Below are 19,708 nucleotides of genomic sequence, written 5' to 3'. Positions count from 1 at the left end.
CTATAAGTTGTATAACTTGATAACTTGAAACCTCCATAACTCGTATTTAAATTGTGGTCCCTTGCAAATACGAGTTATCGAAGTTTCACTGTAGTTCAATAAAGCCAACCTCTTAAAAACCAAAGAATCTATTAAAAAAAAGGATAATCTTGAGGCTCGCCAACAAAATCATTTGCCATAGATAGGAAATGGTAATAATTACTCGGTGACAGGCCCAGACTATATAGTGGATGAACAAAAACCTTCCAACCAAGCTTTTGCAGTTTCTGCAGAATCAGTATCGATGTATGTGACCTGGCGTTCTTTTGAGAAAACACAATTATTTTCCTATTGGACAACACTGGTCGCTGCTGGGCGGAACCGTTCTTGGGACGGTCCAATTGTTGGCAGTAAAGGTCTGAATTAAGAGTCTGGACGTAGGGAAGCAGCTCATTGTAGAACACAATAGCAAAACCTAAGTAATTCGTAAAGCCTAGCTTGGCCACCGTTTGTGCCGAGTCACCGTCACGACCGTTTTGATTTATCGGTATAAGATATAACTGTCATATAAACAAATCGGTCGTTTTCAAACCCTTGTAAAGAAAGCTTTTTTATTTGATAGCCTATCTTCCAAAATTCGACACATATTTTTGTCAAAGATAATGCTACAGCATCTGAACATATTGTTCGAATCGGAAAACTATAGCATATAGATGTTTTAACTCCTCTAAAGCATCTTTGTGACAAAACCAAACCCAATTTTGGATTAAGTAAACCTCTGCCTTTGTCGAGATCTCCTGATTTATATGGAGGATTTGGAGGAAAACATAAAATAACTTTTTTTTGGAAAAACAAATTTTGTATTTTTTCCACTGTCCAACGCCTTCAAGTATGCAGCAACTGTTGTGATGAGCTTAATGTCAAAACTCAATCATATACTTCAAGCAAATGCCATATTCTCTCTCAATGGTCGCGCCAAAGCGCCAGAGTTCACATAATTTAACTGAAGTGCATTTATTTACGTAAATATACCTTATTTTAGCAAGTGGTACGTATAGATCTCTGTTTATAAATTACGCGTCTGCAAGTGTCAGTGACCTCAAAGATTACACCGTCTAAGTAAAATGAATATAAATGGCAATAAACCTCTAAATACATACAAAATATACAGATGTGCATATACACCTTTTATAAGGTACTATTACATAAGTACGCACGCATGACCATTTTTATATACACATAAGTAGGGTTATGGAAGCCAGCTAACAGATGACGCCATCGAGATGAATAGAAGACAAATTCCATATGAAGGGGTTAAAAGAAAAAGAATAATGATAATGAATATCATGATATAGAAAGTATGCATGTATTTACTGTACATATATACTGTTGCGAGCAAATTATAGTAAGATTTTATTTTAATTTGATAACTTTTAACGTATTCTTCAAAATTCATGTCGTCCTCCCTTGCCATCAATACACGTTTTTTTCAATCCTCAAAACAGTTGTTACTGTCAATTTCCGAAATAGCCTTCAATGCGCGTAGCGATTCACGTTTAATGTCTTCAATTGACTCAAAATGGGTTCCCCAGAGCGGTGGTTTGAGTTTGCAGAAAAACCAGAAGTCACGCGTAGCTAAATCATCCATGATTTTATCGTGGTCAAAATCCAAGAGTTGTTGTCCCATAAATTCGGCCTCCATTTACGCATAGCTTCCCGCAAACGGCGCATAACACTCAAATGGTATTCTTTGTAAACAGTTGAGCCGGTCGGAAGGAATTCAGAGTGCACCACACCTCGATAATCGAAGAAAACTGTCAACATCACCTTGATTTTTGAACTGCTTTTTTCTGCATTGATTCACTTGTGGCACGATATTCAGCCGATTTATAGTCTGCTTCCGGGGGTCATATACACAAGACTCATTGTCAGTAATAATACGTTTCATGACATCCTGGTAGTCGGAGAGCATTGTTTAACATACGTTAACAGGAGTTTTCCAAAAATTTGAGTGAATTTGGAACCAATCGTGCTTTCACTTTACTTAAGCCCACTTGTTGATCATCAATTGATGTTTATGGCCGTCATGACGTGGTTCGTCGCCAACGCGTTCTCAACCATCTTTGAATAATTTGYAACAGTCAAAAATACTTGCTCGCAAAAACATTTATCACCGAAGATCTTTTCCAACATACTGAACGTTTTGGGCCCAGAAATTTTATTCTGAACACTAAATTTAATTGGGCTTCTTTGTTTGATTAATTTCAGTTATGGTAAAAATCGCCGAATGCACCTTATGTACTTCAGAAAGACTAGAGTATAGTAAACGCTAATGATTATTTTGATGTGTCATTTGGCTTAGATRTCACTSACAGTAATTTCAARTAGAAAAAAAATTTCGACGAATATGTTTTCCACAAAATTTAAATTATGAAGTCTTAATATTTTTTGCCTACTGTTTGTAATGATTTGCAATAGACACTCATATTGAAAACATTGAGAAGAACTATAATGCTAACGGAACTATAAAGGACCGCGAGACACTGACATCTATAATAATTTGASACTTCCCTTTTCAAAATCTGTCGCTCCAAAGCGAAATTTCAAAACATTTAACGAGATATCTTTCTAATTGAAGATTGTACCATATCCAAAGGCAATATGTTAGTATTTATATTTTGTATCCTAGGTAGGTCGACGAAATYTAATTCAAGTCGATTTCAAACTAGGAAAAACTGATTAGTGCATCAATTTATGGATCTCGAAAATTCATAGAAATATTTGTACCTAAATCGTTTCTTCGGTATTATACTCCTTATTTGTAAAGGCCGACAATGATACTCGTTTTTTCAAAAGTTTATGATTGGTTATGTCCTTTGAGGAAAGCGGACGACTTTTAAGATATAACCAGGCCAAAATTGCTTTTTGTATTTTTGTAAGAAAAGATCACCTGGTCAACAATTTTCGAAAACAGAAAATTCACATCAGTGAACAAAATGATTAAAATAGTTTGCAGTTACTTCAGACGATTTCGACAAGTAGCTCTTCAAGAGAATGTCATTTTGAAACCTTGCTTGCCTCGGGAAAAGTTAATTCAATTAATAATATCTTTGATTAGCCAAAACTTGAAAAATCGAACCGACAAGAAACAGCTGTTATTCAGCAAATAAACTAGCGCAAAATTGAGCTAATCTAGTTAGGGAGATTATGAATTGAGTAATATGAATATGAATATGAGGTAATMATTTTCTATTCTTTCTTGAAATAAACTAAAAAAGCTTGTTCTTGTTTACAAAAGAAAGAGTATCTTAAAAATATGTAGTGATCAGTGATGTGACGAATCGAACCCTGAATTGTTTTCCAAAATTTCAAAAATGAGTGTAAAGTATTTGCGGCAGAGTAAAGTCTCTTAATATCTACTACTTCTTCACAATCATCAAAAATAATCAATTTCAATTTGTCGCTATCCGACGACCTTTTTGATCCAAATTGTGGGGTTGTGGACATCAAAACGGATCGGCGTTTCTAGTTTTCCAGGTGGCATTATTCGTGGCTGCAGTCAGTAAACCCAGAGACAGACTGGAAACGTCATTTTGACCACTGATGAGCGCCACAGAGGCGTCATAAATTATTTTATGTCACCAGAAAATTGAAAGTAAGCTTATTCGACTACCTCACATTTGATTTGCCATACATATTTGATAATTTCATTGTATGTGAAAAATCATGACCGTGGAATTGCCTGCCTGTCACGCCTGCAGTTATATCAGAATCAAAATTCAAACATTTTCAAATTGACCTTTCTTCATGCTCAAACGTTTACATTAAGACAACAAAGTGCCCRTAAGCTCCCCGGTAAATGATATTTCAAAAAATGTATTTGGTAGAACTGCCCCAAATTACCTCAGTAACGCGTGCTACAAAGCCTTCAAAGACGGTCGAGAGATTGTTGAAGACATGCCTCGTTATTAAAGTATTAAAAAAGTGAATAATATGGTGCTTGTATCGTCAAGTAAGTGTTAGAGAGATGGTGCGAGAGTTCGACATCGCTCGCGAGTCCGTCCGAATGATTTTGGTGGAAATTTTGGGTATGAAATACGTTCTTGCTCAACTCATTCCGATAAAGCTGATTTTTTTTCCGTACCGAGCCACATTGTGACCGAATTTAAAATCAAAAGCCTAATGAATATCATCGATCAGTCAACCGTATTAACCAGATTTAGCTCCGTATGACTTTTTTGTGCCCCAAACTGATTGCCGCTCCGTGGAACCCGTTTTCAGTCGATCGAAGAGATAAAACAAAATTCTCTGAAGGAGCTGAAGACCGTCCCAAAAAGTGCTAATGAAAAGTGTTTCAAGGACTGGGAAAATCGTTGGCTGTACATCTGGTGGGTATGACTTTGCAGGCGACAAAATAAATATTGATGAATAATTAAACACTTTGAGTTTCATTTACAATTTCCGGGTACCTTTTTGTTACAACGTATATGTATATGCATAAGTAAGTCGTGTAAGTCAGTAAAGACTTTAAGCAGGACCCACTGCGTTTTTATAATATTGCTTGTCTTAGGGTTAACAKTTTTATTCATTTTATAACCTTATCCTGCGCATAAAGAAATTATTTCTTATATTTTCTAAAACACACAAATATACATACATACATACCACATTTAGTTTTAAACGAAAATTTCCACATTTCTCAGCAGCCCGAAACCATATGTATATTGATTTGGCATCGAAAGGCCGAGAAGTAGTGAGTGAATAAAAAATTTTGAGATGACTTTGGCGATTGGAAGAAAATGACTGATTTGTTTTCTGTTCRCTATTTGCTTTGCGCTTTCTTTCTTTTTAAACTTTTTTTTTTCAAATTTTATGGAGCAGCATTCTCAGCGCTATCTACATATAGCGGGCGTATTAGCTCATTTTTTATAGTTTCCAATTTGATCATACAAAAATACAGGCCRCAGGCATAATGATACATACATGCCTGTATAAATATGTGAATATACAAGTACATACATATGTTTATGTATGTAATATGTACATATTGATTTTTATGTTCGAATTTCTGAATTTGATTGCTAGCAAGAAGAGACTTTCGTCAAATGCTGCAAAAAGAATAATAGCAACAACAACTAAAGAAGTGTGCATCTTTGCCTTCGCCGTAAAGGGCAGATTGTTTTACTCGTTGAACAAACTATATCTACATATAAGATTATAAACATATTTCTAGGGTGTGTGTGTCTTAATATCAGAAGAGGGAAGAAGAGGACAGTCGCATAAAAATATTAAAACCCGTCATTTTCTTCGCGCTAAGGAGTTGCAACCTAATGGATTGCAATGGGCTGCGGGGAATTGCTTGATGCAACGCAGAAAAATAGCAGGAACAACCACGAAACTGTAATGATTACAATAAAACAAGAAGAAAACGTTAATTCCGACTGCAGCGAAGCTTTAGTGACCTGTACAGGTGTATTTATTATACCAAATTGACTACCTCGGAAAACATTTTGTTGACCACGTTATTCGATATCAACAACTCTCAAGTGGAACCAAGGTTACTTAATAAGGAAAAAGTATCTTACTTGTAGTTCTTTATCTTGTTCCTGATTGGACAGTTTAAATGTCAGCTATAAACTATAGTGGTGCAATCTGAACTATATGTAAGGAAATTGTAGTCTTGCCTTGGGTAATAATCTATGCCCAACTTTCCGAAGGTAACTCGTCAAATAAAAAAACTTTTACATCCAAGAACTTGATTTTCAGCGGACAGTTTGTAACACAACTATGTACATATATGCTAAAGTCCTCCGATATCGACTGTTTCGAAAAATAGGCAGCTTCTTGGAGAGCATAAGCCGTGCATTAAATWTCAGATCGATGTTTCAAAAACAGAGGGACTAGTTCGCSTACAWAAAGACAATATAWTGGCTAAATCAACTAATACATTGTGACAAAAAAGCAAGCGGAAATTAAATTCCCCAGGTAAGTATTTTGCTAAGTGTGTAAAATTGTCAAATATGAGCACGATCTGTCAACCAGTTTATATTATTTTTATGGAAATAATATATCGAACAAGGAATTTGTCTCAAATTTTGAATTTATTCGTGAATCACTCTCTCGCTAGTATCGGATGATAAAGCTGAGTACCGTAAACAGATCTCTTTGGACATACTTGATCGTGCGAATTCCGATACCAAATTCATGGAGTGCATTATCACTGCCGATGAAACATGGGTTTCTGAGTTTGGCATGCAAACAAGTCAACAATCATCAGAATGCAATGGGGAAAAAGCGAGGCAAAACCAAAGGAACAACACCAAAGTCGCTCAAAAATCAAGGTGATTTTCATTGATTGTTTTTCGAAATTTGTGGTTTGGTGCACCATGAATTTGTTCAGGAGGGACAGACGGTCAATAAGGAGTTATATGTGGCCGTGGCAACATATGTCGAAAACGCCCGGAAGTATTGAAGAACAATTCATAGATTGTAYGCGCTGACAAKGCGTCATCACTTCGAGCCMCGATTCTGACCGAATTTAAAGCCAAAAACGCATTGAATACCAWCGATCAACCACCGTATTCACCAGATTTGGATYCGTGTGATTTTTTCCASTTTTTTGTAGTGCCATAATTCAGCGAATAAAGAGACAGCGGCTACGCTGACTAGGCCTTGTCGTCCGAATGGATGAAAACACTCCGGCCTTGAGAGTATACGACGCACTACSCGGCGGGGCAAGAAGAGAAAGAGGAGGACCTCATCACCATTGGAAAGACCAGGTGGATAAGAACCTGGCTACACTTAAAAACTTCAATTGGCGTCAAAAGTAAGAACGACTGGTACGCTGTTGTAAAATTAGCTAAAACAGTGTAAACGATGTCTGCGTCACTAAGGAAGGAGAATTTGTAGAGTCTTGAGTACTTTAGCAAGTATAATCGGTTTTTATGGAGCTTCATTATTTATTTCTTTATTTAACCGAGAAATTAGCCCCTTTGGATCTACGTAGTGACGACAGGAGGTTAGAAAAATGGTTTTCTATCCGTTGGGTAGATCTAATGAATAGGGACGTGAGGAATTTTAGTGCCTGCGTTATAAGAGCAGAAGTTATATTTGTGTGCTATGCTCTTATGTAACAGCACTGATCTTCTTAAGATTCTTCCACAGTTACGAAGAAATAAGCAGTTATTCATAATTTGGTCCGATTTGGATGTATGGGCAGAGAAATGTAAAATATSTTAAACATTTTATTTATTTACTTTTTGGGTTTGACTTAAGAAAGTTGCTGATCTGATTAGATTCAATCAACTTTCTGACAGAGGGAATCTATACTCGTATTAATTCTAAACTGTAATTGGTTTAAAAGAGGAAGCGAGAAGCCCCAAACCGCAGACGGCCGCACTTAAGCCACTATTACGTCCATTGTGGCCTCAAGTGGAAACCAAATAAGCCTTACTCAGCAACTCAATGAATTTGATAAAAAGAAAAACTTGATTATTTCCCATCCAAGCTACCCAATGTCTTCAAAGTTGGAATGTTGGGAACCGTGGAAGCTTATGATGGTGAGATCTTAGAAGCAGGGTGCTAGCCTAAAAGATAAAAGAAAGTTTTTGGTTCGTCCAACATCAGCACTACAACATTGTGGTACGCCTTGCCATAGCTCCAACACCTTATGTGTTCCAAAAACGTCTATTGCTTTAAGCCACCTTTGAAGGAACTGAATGTTCGGGGGCTGCTTGGGTGTATTATATTCTTGGCTGCTTCAAGCCGCCCAGCTCGTCTATCTTTTCGTTTACTTCTATTCTATATGAATGGGTACACGATTTTTACACAATTCCTCATTCAAAGGATAGCCTTAATTTCCGCTTAGCTATTCACTAGAATGTTAATGGTTTTGCTGGTTAGAGCAGACGCCCACTTGACACCTTCTATTATATTCATCTAGGTGAGTTGATAGAATAATCTTCAATATTAATTAAATCTGATTGCAATTTGAGTCTTTTCCGCTGCCATGTAGAACTTTTAGATGGATAAAACTAAAATATTCAAAAACAGCACGGCTGCTCGGACACTCGGATGTAAGTAAAAACGAAACATATTTTTACAAAAATTAACAAGAAATATAATTAAAGCAGAAACTTGATCTACAACAATAACAACAATCGGCTAAATAACTTTCTGCGTGCAAATCACTAAAGCAAAGGAGGGTTGCAATCGTCAACGGCAATACGATTATATACTGAATCCTCCAAAGACTGCATAAATGTCCAKGTGTAAGTGTGTGTGTGTGTGAATTTTGCATTTGTATTTGCTGTCCTCGTGGCTCATTGTAAAATGGCACCTTAATCCAACGATTTTCGCCGCAAGTAGCGAAACTTTTTCAAAGGCACAACAAAAGCGCTAAGCACCCAACAATGGCGCAGCAGCCACAACAGCAATAGCAACAAGAACACTAATAATAATAATAACAACAACAAGAACACTGGACGCGACTGCTGCATTAATCACAAACAACGCCAACAAAATACATTAAAGGAKAAACGAGTCCGTGGAATACAAACAGCCAAGCAAAACAACAACAGCAACTCAGTAAATTACGAGCAAACAATACAACTGTACAAACAATCTAGCGCAGCAGCACCGCATAAAGCATCGCACCAAGAGCGTGGCAAGCAACCAACCAAGCATTTATTTGCAGACCAAAGCCAACCGAGATTTCGAGCACTGCTACAAATTTCTGTTTGATAAACTCTATATGTTTATGCTTATGTACTTTGAACAATTTGTTGCTGTAGTTTTTTGTACAAAAACGTCGATCAATCACACAATTCAATATTGTAGAGACTTTTGTTGTTGAAATTTTCGCCTGATTGAGGGTGTTTGGATTGCGCCACTGCATATCGAGACATACACACGATTGTCTGCATATATTTGTATATACATATATGCATATATAATATATATCCTGCTTACACAAGCTTTTGGCTTGGCTATGCGTTCTTTTTATGTTGCCTTACGAAGAGATTCAATTGCAAATCAAACAACCTTGTCGATTTTAAGCTCTTTCACGCCTTCAAGCAGCCAAATGAATGTTCCTTTGTATATAACATGCGTATGTATGTTTTATGTTTGTACATTGGAGTAAAATTCACACCTGTACTTTTGTAAACGAAATTGCGCAAATAGCACCGCTTCACAAAGGCTTCGGTGTGTATAGAAGGCACTTTGTTTGGATTATTGGATGTGAATATAGGGTTTGTCTTCTCATAATAGCAGTACAGCTATACTTCTTTTAAACAAAAACAAACTTGATTCTAACTGTCACCGAGCAAAACTAATACAGGTGTGTAAACTGACGTTGAGCAACACCAAAAGCTACGTTAGGATCGGGAAGGACATCTCCGAGCCGTTCGATACCAAACGAGGCTTCAGACCTCATAACAATCGAGCCATTAATTCTGATTTCTCAACGTTGGACAAAGAAGCGAAGCAAATGGCTCTGGTACTGTATGAGAGTAAGACGAAATATGTCTTGCTATCAAACAAAAAGTCGTCTCACTCGCAACTTGGCTCCCAAATTACTCATCATCTCGGTCTTGTTACAGGGTACAGGGTTTGTTAACTCGGCTATAATCGCGTAAGCGGTGACTACGCCAATCAAGAAGAAGATAGTACTGTTAACTGGATATAAGATTTAAGATACATTGAAGAACCGCGATAGGAACGGACAACCACATTGCTGTCCATTAAAATGTCACATTGAGGAGGCTTAACAAATTCCGATTACAAAATTCATTGTTTCGAGCTTCTTTCTGTGCTGTTACGTTTTGAGTTTGACAGTTACTTTGATGATTTAATTTTTGGGGGTTTCGAGCTTGTCCCCACTAAATCTGTTGAGACAAGCTCTRGATAGCTAAATAACACTGATTCCGATTTACTAATGATTGTAGGAATTTGGAACGATAATTGTTTAGGTAAATATTACAATTCGCTACGGTTCTTTTAGGGTTCCGACATGGCTCAATGATCGATTGGATCCCGATTACCGCCATTAACATTTGATTTACGACTGGAAACCACAAAATTTTTCTGGACAGAGATTAAATTAAAATTATAAGAGGGTCCATGGTATAGGAATCAGAACCCTCAAAATACTTTTTATCAGAGAATTTCAAAGATTAAAATGAAAACAAGAGAACATTCTAAATAGTGTCACTCTACAAACATAAAATTTTCTACAGTAATCATCAAAACAAGCCAACAARAAAATTCCCGCGCTTTTAAAGGTTAAATATTACACAATCAAGGGTTACCAAATTTTTGTGACGCTTAAAATAAACCTCCACTAAACCTTAAAGCAGATAATCCAGTAATWCGATATTTATTTGGCCAGTGTGTATAGACAAATACTACAATTTGCCGTGAAGACGATACAACCTGCCTATTGTGGAGACAACGCTCAYTTATCGACTTATTGAGCGCATACGACGACACCTTTACTTACGAAGAATGCCAGCAACGAAATTGCAGAAAATCTGCGAAGTAATTGTCAATAAATCCAGAATTTGTTCCGCGACCAATATTCGGTGTCGGCGAGTAATCATTACATTATTGCCATCGTGCAAATCCAACATACACGAGTGTCACTTGGAAACGCGAACACATTATTACCGTTAGATATGTATTTAGATATATTGCGCTCACTTTAGTATGCTCGCTCGCAACGCAAATGTATCCATGGGATACTTAAATTCGCGAATTATCATTAAACGATTTTATTTTGTTTTAATTAGTATTATTTTTATGATGCTTTTCTAGTTTTTACGCGCACTCGCGCTCTCAATCTAATTTACGCTCTCACAATTTGGGCGCTAAACTGCCGGCAATAAACAACAACAAGAGCACTCGAAGCACTAAAACAAAAACGGAAAAGGCAAAAAAAAAAAAAAACGAAAAAACACAAGTCGCACCAGCACGACGAACGACTCTCAGCGAAGTAGCTTTGTCGCTTTTGTTTTTACTTTTTGGTGTTTGTTTTAACGGTTTTCTTCTCCGACTGGCGATTATTGGCTGCAAAATGCGGTAATACGGAAAATTCTAATTTTCTTGCTGCTTACGCGCCGAATTACCGAACAAAACTAAATGTGACATGGCCACGAAGAGCAGGCCCAGCCGAATCGGGAGAACGCAGCAACAGCAACACTCATATAACCAACAACAACAATAACGAAAATAATCAAACAGGCTGGCATACATACAGACACATGTAATCAACAACATAAATGGCAATGCGATAGCAACAACAACAACAACAACACGGCGTTATTACAAAACAGCCATAACAAGCAACAGCGCTGCCAAAAAGCATCCCAGCCCCGCAAGCCGGCAGTGACTACCAACAACTCGAGCGCAGTCGGCTACAATGCAACAACAATGGCAATAGCAGCAACTTTGACGGTAGAAAGCACGCCAGCGAGCTAGTCAAAGCAAGCCAATGAGTTCATACACACACACACACACACACACGTACATAATGCTCACACCAAATCAACCAGTCATGCGGATACACATATAAACAGCCCACCGCCAGCAACAACAACGTTAAGGTGCAAAAAAAAGCAAAGCAAAAACTGTTAAAAAGTTAAAGAAATGGCAGCATGGGAACAACTAACAGCAACAAGCTGTGTGGAACGCCAAGCAGCGCAGCTATGAAAGCCAGCGAAAGAAAAATAAGCAGATGCAAAAGGCAAAAAAAGTGGAGGCAGTCGACAGCACGGACTTGAGTGAGTGCGCATAACAGCGCGACGACGACGACKGCGACGGCAGCAAAGACGCTGGCGTTGGTGAATGAGAAAGGAATGTCGACAGCGTTTGCGGTTTATACGAAAAATGCATGCATGCACATATGACTATGCATGTGTATGTGTACATGTACATATGTGTATAAGCATGCAGTATGTAAGTAGTGCATGATTTCTGCAAATACTAAAATAAACAAAAAGCGTGACAATAATGTAAAATACTCAGAAATGGCGTTGTATAAATAATTTTTGTCACACGTGTGAGTGTGTGTAGCTGCGCGGGTGTGTGTATGTGTGTGGTCAACTCGAATCATGCGAATGTGCACATTTGTCCAATCAACGGACAAGTTCAGCGATTCTGAAGCAGCAAATAATAGGGTTATAAATATGATGAACGTCTTTTAGTCAGAAAGSAGAAGAAGTTCTTAAAATATTCATAATATACATATTTAATTAATTTATGAAACTTTAGAATGACTGGTGACACTGTAAAAAAGTGAGACAAATAAATGAAAATAAAAAACTTTAACTGCACCGAGCGTTCAGTTTGTATGGCAGCTATATATATGCTATAACGATACGATCTTGATGATTCCCGTTGCTCAATTCCAATACAAGCTAAATAATTACTTCACAACATTTCATGGATGTTTTTCGTCTCCTTCTTTACTGACGTAGACCCTGCTTACACGGTTATAGTCGAGTTTACAACAGTACGACAGTCGTTTCTTCTTTTCGCAAATCGGCGTCAAGTGCAACCAGGTAATTCTTCGTTTGATCTCTCCATCGGAGGTCTTCCTCTTTCTTTGCCTCCCCCCGGCGGACACTTCATTGAATGCTTTCAGAGCTGGAGTGTTTTCGTTTATTCGGACAACATGACCTGGTCAGCGTAACCACTGTCTATTAATTCGCTGAACTATGTCAATGTCGTCGTATAACACGCTCCATCGCATGCGATATTCTCTGTTGCCAATGCGACCACAAATCTTCCGCAGAACGTCAACTCGTCAGATGTTGTCATCGTCCATACTTCTGCACCATATAGCAGGACGAGAATAGTAAATGAGTTCGTCGCGAGAAGACTTTACTTCTCAATTGCCTACTCTGTCCGAAGTAGCACCTGTTAGCAAGAATTATTCTGAGTTGGATTTCTAGGCTGACATTGTTGTTGCTGTTAATACTGGTTCCAAGACAGACGAAACTATCTATGACTTCGAAGTTATGACCGTCAACAGTGACGTGGAAGCAAAGTCGCGAGTGTGACGATTCTCGATTCAGCTCTGCAGGTAGAATTATTCTTTCCAACAGTAGATTGAAGGGATCGCACGATCGKMTCGGAGAGGTCCTTCTCGATCATGWTGGAGCTTTTGGTATTGCAMAATATCAGTTTACATAACYTTATTAGTTTTGACCGGATACCAAATTCAGACATATCGATATTTCGTGTCAAAAGCAGATTTCAAACTGACGCAGAGATGGTATGTGTCGATCCTCTTTTCRCGGGTGTTTTCTAAGATTTGGCGCATGGTGAATATCTGGAGGATGGAGTCATATATATATAAGTTCCAAAAATGAGCCGAAACTGAAAAACCAAAATTCACCGAAGACACTYAGGGCTATCTAAATCCCAGCCGAGGCTTATAACAAGTGTATGAAAATTTATGTTAAGCGTTAGCATGCTTATGTTTATGCAAATGCAGTGTTCTTTATCAGTCCGAATCAAATTTGACCGAAGGATATAATGCCATTTCATAGGTATGAAAGGTGTTTTTAACATGTGTTCAACCTTCTCCAAATATGCATCAAAAATCAGTTCTCTTCTACGGGTATATAGGGAATCGTCAGTAATTAACTGCTTTGAATGCATTTTTCAATATTATTTCGAACCTAGAAACTCATTATAGGCCTGATTATGTAACGAGTTTGACGTCAGATAGTCAAGGGTAGCCACAAAATTCATTAGCGGAGACAAATTCCGCCATCTAGGTAGTCTGTCAACGTCTTTTAGGTATGAATCTTATTGAAAACAGTAACTACCAAGCCAACATCTATCGAAACCGACTTCCATAGATTATTCCGTTTTGCTGGAAAAAATATCGTCCACACTGTCAGTTTTTTGTATTGCAATGGCGTTTCATGAATCTCGAATGGATTTGCTTCAACGTTGTCATTTTGTTTAGTAACGGTATTAAAGTGTTCAATGGGTTTAAATGCTCATYAAGGTTAAGGTAGGTTAATCTGGTGGTCCAATAAGCCACGGATAGAACTATTTTGGTTCTTCGCGATAACATATGGAGTTCAGTTGCTAGGTCCATGAGGAGCAGTTTTCCTTTAGGATGCTTGCGCTTAACACGAATTTTAACAGACTCTACGGCCTCACTATCGATACCTCCTAGAATATACCGTAGTTTTGCCACTGCGGGACAAGTGCACAAGAGATGATCCATTGTTTCCCTTGTACCTTGATTTAGACATTGCTCCTCAAAATTGCTATAACTTTTTCGACGTTTCGGTATTAACCGATTCATGGTTGAAATTGACGGCGGTTTCCAAAATCCCATCAATCGGTCATAACTTTAATTTGCAGGTAAGTTGGGTTCTTATGATAAAAAAACCCTTGTGTTCTCTTAGTCCGTATAATCTTAAATTATTTATGCAAATTGAAAAAAAGTCAATAAATTTGAATGTGTGGAAGATTAAGATGGCTTCACCTCAAAAAATTCCATTAGTTGCATTAGAATGCTCAACTCAGAAAAAATGTKCCACTGAATTTCTTTTGATCCCGTGGTACCAACCTCTCTGAACCGAAGTAAATATCCTAGTTTGTGTCTTTGCTTTACTTTTTTATTTTAACAAATATTTTGTCACCACACTCCCTTCTGTAGAAAGGAAAAAGAGATTAATTCACATCCTCACGGTCTTCATATTAACCCAATCATCTAGGACTTCAACATTACAACAATAACTAATATCACCAGCGAAAGGGAAATGAATGAACTCATCTGACATATGAGAGAGTGCGAGTGCAAATAAATTTATGCTCAGCATTTTAACGAAAACGAAGCACAGTGCGACCACAACAAGTTAAAGGRACAACGCCGATTAAAGTGATGGCTGAGCATGAGCGCCGCAGCGACGCAGGGCGGAAGTGCATATGTACACACGTAAACTAATAATAAAATAAATACAACAAATAACAATGGGAATGCCAGAAAATGGAACACATRGGATGGCAAAGAGGCAAAGAAGACGAATGAACCGTTGAAAAGACGGCAGAAGGCGAATAAGAAGATAGACTACCGTAAAACGAAGCAAAACTGGAGGAAAGAGAACTCTAAAAGCTTGAGCAATGAAGCTCTTTGGGAGTGCGTCCATGGATAAGGAAGAAAGAGGGGGGATTGTTGTTGTGACAGTTGGCAGAACGCAAAAGACAGTCGGGCATAAGAACTACAACAAGAATTGCAACAACTTTGCGCTGATTTTTTGAATGTGTGGCAGCTTAAGCAGGCGGCCAACGAAGGCAGGAGCAACAACAATAGCAACAGTAACAACAACAATGTCAGACAATATGAACAAATGTATGTGGAATATGCGAGGCACAAAACACCTACAACAAAAACAACAACAACGATGACCATAGCAAAAATAACAACAATGACAATAAAAACAACAACAAAAAGAGCTACACACACCACTATAACATTTGTTGAGTTTTCGACAACAACAACAGTAACTCCAATAGTGTATATGGAGTACACCCGTTCATGGCGATGGCGACGACGACGACGACGACGACACCGAAGCCGACGATGATGATAATGCCGTTGTTGATGATGATACCCGTACAGCTTGTGCAACGGTTGCGGTGAAGAGCACACGGGCAAAGCAAAATGCAGAGTAGCGGCGCAGGACAATGCAATCAAATAACGGCAGAGGTGAGCCCAACGGCATGGTATAGCGTCGCTGAGTTGGTGGCATGTGCAAAAGCAACGTGCAACACAAGGAAATCGGTATTGGCAATGCGAGTGAGGCGAGTGCCTTGTGGCGAGCAATTGCAGCCCAACTGTTCGTTGTGGCAGTCGGGCGACTGCAGTATGTGTGGAGTTCACTGAAGTAGAACAGGAGTGGAATGAAGTGCAGCGATGAGTAAACGAGTGCAACAATAATGCGGCTACGTCGGTGGTGGTGGTGGACAAGTGTGGTGGCATGCTTTGCCATAGTCGAATTCGTGTGGCATCGCAGAAAGGCGACAATGCAGAATGATGGCGACGGTGTGTGTGCACGAAGGGGTATTGGGAGGATGGGTTCAGGTGGTGGCGGAGTGATGTGGTGTAGTTGAGTAAGCAGCAGCAGGAAATGAAGATGCGCTTCATACCAAAGCACATACACATACACATATGAAGCGGATCGTGCGGGCGCTACGTTTGGTAGTGACAACGTTGAAGTGAACTGCGGTTGACATATGTACATACAAACAAAAGTAAATACTGGCGCATATTATATGCTAGAGGTGAACTACAACGACTACGAATGCGGCAACGGCAAAAGTCCTAGCAACAACTTACGAATATAATGGGGCAAGTGGCAAGCAAATGTGGCATGARCCCGATGCAAACGGCAAGCAAAATAGAACAGAAATGCGGCGGTGGCGTAGCAGCAACAACAAAAGCAAAGCATTTATACACCACACTTACACGCTGGTTACTAGAAAAATAAAAATAACAACAACAATACGTATTACCAGTTGTCGCACTATTGGCACAAAATAAATTGATACACAATTTTCCGAGAAGAACTTTTTTGCGCCCACAAATTTAGTGCAAGTGCAACGAAGTAGTAAAGAATGAGATGAATCATAAAATAAGGTAATAATGAGAGTTTTGGAGATGAGTGGAGTATGAGTGTACACATTTTGTATTTTGTGTTTTTTAGTAGACAATTGCAGTTAATAATATCAAATATACAAAACTATGAAGCTCATTGTGTTCCGGTTCAATGAATCCAAATATGAAAAGGAAAGTTTTGAAGGGACATTTTAATTCTCCGTTTTCGAAACGCCATAATTTACATAAGTGACTGACACAACAGAGAAGAAAGTGGGTTCAAATACGCATTAAAAAGCTTTTTTAAATATACATATGTACCTACATAAAAGTCAAACGGTATCAAAACGCAGCAACCAAATAACAATACTAAAAGTTACCGACCTAAACGGAGTTAGATATCCGAAAATACAGCCCTTGGTCGGAWAAAATCCGGGTTAATTTTTGTAACGTAGAATCGGCTGTTGTGGGAATCACCACCGGCGTAAGTAAGCTTTGGACTACTATCAAGGCTTTGTCTAATCCGAAAACGCATRAAGACCGATTTGAAATCCAATTCAATGGTCATGCCTCTTCGGACCCGAAGCAGTACGCGAGTTATTTTAGYCGTYTATTTACACTGGACCCTTCGGWAGACAAAGCCAAACGATGTGTTACCCGACGGTTGCGCAAAATACAAAAGGACTGAGCATCACTTACTTTCACCGCAAGGTGAAAACGTCCAAATCCATTGGCCSTGATAGAATTAACATGCTGACACTAAATCACCCATTCTTGYCGGGAGWAAGCTMCCTYACCWAGGTCGTCAACCTGTCGCTGATCAKTCTTCAAATACCCRRTATRTGGCAATTCKGAAGAGTGGTCCCACTACTGAAACMTGGRAGTCTCGCCTATCGTCCTATCGTCCGATAACTCTCTCTCATGGTCCCAACCAAAAACCACCCTGCGAGAGGATGATTCTTGTAGCGTTGGACTTGTCAAAAGCCTTTGACACAGTCAATCACAGAACGCTACTTGAGGATATCGAAAAGCTATGCTCCATTCAGGACTGAAAAGGTGGATTATGAACTACTTGAGCGGTCGTTAATCATCCGTTATATTTCGAGATAAAAACTCTAAATTGAAAAGAAACAGGGAATTCCCCGGGTGGTGTCCTGTCCAGAGGGGTTTCTATCACCTTGTAGACGYTGGGCARTGCAATCAAYTACATGTGCTCAAAAGTAAACKGCTATCTCTTCGACCTTTYTCGCTTCCTCGCGAGGTCGGCTGGATGCTGTGAAACGTAGACGAGGAAGCTGCAAACATGACAGAACACTGCACTCCAGCCTACGACAGGATGCCTTTTGATGTCTCAAGTGAGGTTCGTATACTCTCAATTAATTCCTCTGCAAGCAGTTTCGTAGAAACCATCCCTGCAAACTATGCTTGAAGCGGTCCTTTCTCAACTAMTACCGACCAGACTTCGGACGCAACTAACTTCAGACATGCTCTGACCGCCATTCACAATGGACCCATAGACACYTTCATCGACTCCCTCTCAATGAAAGGCGTACTTGTTGACTTCAAGTACCACCACCACCCATTGCAGACGACGAGCTCGAGTTGCCGCAAGAATCGAGATTGATGCTTGCGCATATTCGTTCTGGATACTGTAGCAGGTTAAACTTCTACTTATCTAGAGTGGACGCTGACTTTTCAAACATATGCCCAGCATGCAATAGTCACCGAATAACACTAACCAGTGGTCTATACTACTGTGATCAGATTGAAATGTGAATTTTTAATTTATACTTCGTGTGCTTTTCGAATCGGTAAATTTYTTTTCTGTAACTGTACGTGATCAATTCGTCGCATTTTGAACTAATATCGTTACGCAAGCACCGCTTTCGCCTGATTTAGCTTCGTGTACCTTTTCGCTATTCAGCAAATTCACATGACCACTCTGAGGACACMGTCTTGACTCAATTGAGGATATAAAAGCTGAATCGARGAAGGCTCTGAGGATTTTTTCAAGTGCTATGACGACTGAAAAATTAGTTGTCATAAGTGTTTTGCTGCGGGMAGAGATTACTTTGAAGGAAATGAAATGGACAAAATTTCCATTCGACCACAGTAGTACATACTCTYACAATGACAATTTCAAAATTTTTCATTTTGAATCACTGCAGTCCTATCAAAGTCATCAACATTTACACTCATGTGTAAGAGCTCACAAAAAAAAGAATCCGGTCTTCTTAGCTTGTTGGTCACAGCTTCTTTCGCTAGAAGCTCGGCAAACTTGTTTTCTTAAAGCCTTTGTGTCCAGGGATCCATGCTAATGATATACWATAATACTCTTCATGGCAACACTGTTAAGATCCGTCAATAGCTAAGAAAAACATATTATATGTTCAAAAATGCGCCCTTACTGCATTCAATGAATTGCGAGCAAATTTTCGCATTGTCCACACTTCTCCATTTCTTGTAAATACTTATCTGCTTCGAGAAAACACACAAAAAGACACAAAGTAATACAAAGGTGTACACAAAAATGCTATAAAATAAAAAAGACAACATAACCGGAAAAATGTAAAGTAAAATTGAAGCTAACAACCACAAAGCGAATCGTTGAGTGGGCGGTTGCCAAGGACTTTGGGTAGGAGTTGTCCCAGCGAAAAGCAGCAAAGAATAAAGAAGAAAACGAAATGTGTATGTTATGCTGAGGCAACCTGTTCGTAAATGCTGGAGACTACATAAAATAAATGGATTTGGTTTGAGCGAAAGGGAAAAGGTCAACATGACCAATAAGTAAACAACCGCAGGGGAATGAAATATGCAAAAATTTATGACCAGAAACAGACAGTTGGACATTGGTGTCAACACTTTGAGCGGCACAAAGGAGAGAGTTGCTAAAGAAGTAAGTAAGAAACTTTATTAATTCATAGTTCAACTTATCTATAGTAAAAGATTGAGAGTTCATCCCAAAATAAGCACAACTTTCAGACAAGCTTTCTTAATTCACTTTCATTTTATTGGAACTAGCGTTATTTCTACATACAAAGACAGCTTCTTTCTGTCACATTCAGTTGTAAATGCACGCCAAGACTTACATAACGGTAATTACCTTTG

At 38.7% G+C, this 19,708-nt stretch overlaps 1 protein-coding gene across 4 annotated transcripts in view; it reads right to left on the bottom strand.

Annotated features, from left to right (window-relative positions):
• Window positions 1-19,708, bottom strand: part of LOC108974963 — a 159,407-nt gene that overhangs the window by 96,054 nt on the left and 43,645 nt on the right. For 3 of the 4 annotated variants that reach the window (XM_018943182.1, XM_018943103.1, XM_018943175.1), the window contains exon 1: window positions 10,481-11,093. The exons of the other annotated variant lie outside the window; for it this stretch is intronic. The gene's annotated coding sequence lies outside the window, so the exon portion shown is untranslated. Of the gene's footprint in view, window positions 1-10,480; window positions 11,094-19,708 lie in introns of those variants that run through there. 4 annotated transcript variants of the gene reach the window in all.

Source organism: Bactrocera latifrons, unplaced genomic scaffold, assembly GCF_001853355.1.
Source record: "Bactrocera latifrons isolate USDA-ARS-PBARC rearing strain unplaced genomic scaffold, ASM185335v1 scaffold_113, whole genome shotgun sequence".
Taxonomy (NCBI): Eukaryota; Metazoa; Arthropoda; class Insecta; order Diptera; family Tephritidae; genus Bactrocera; species Bactrocera latifrons.
The sequence above is the reverse complement of the archived record's forward strand: the minus strand, read 5'-3'. Positions and strand labels throughout refer to the sequence as shown.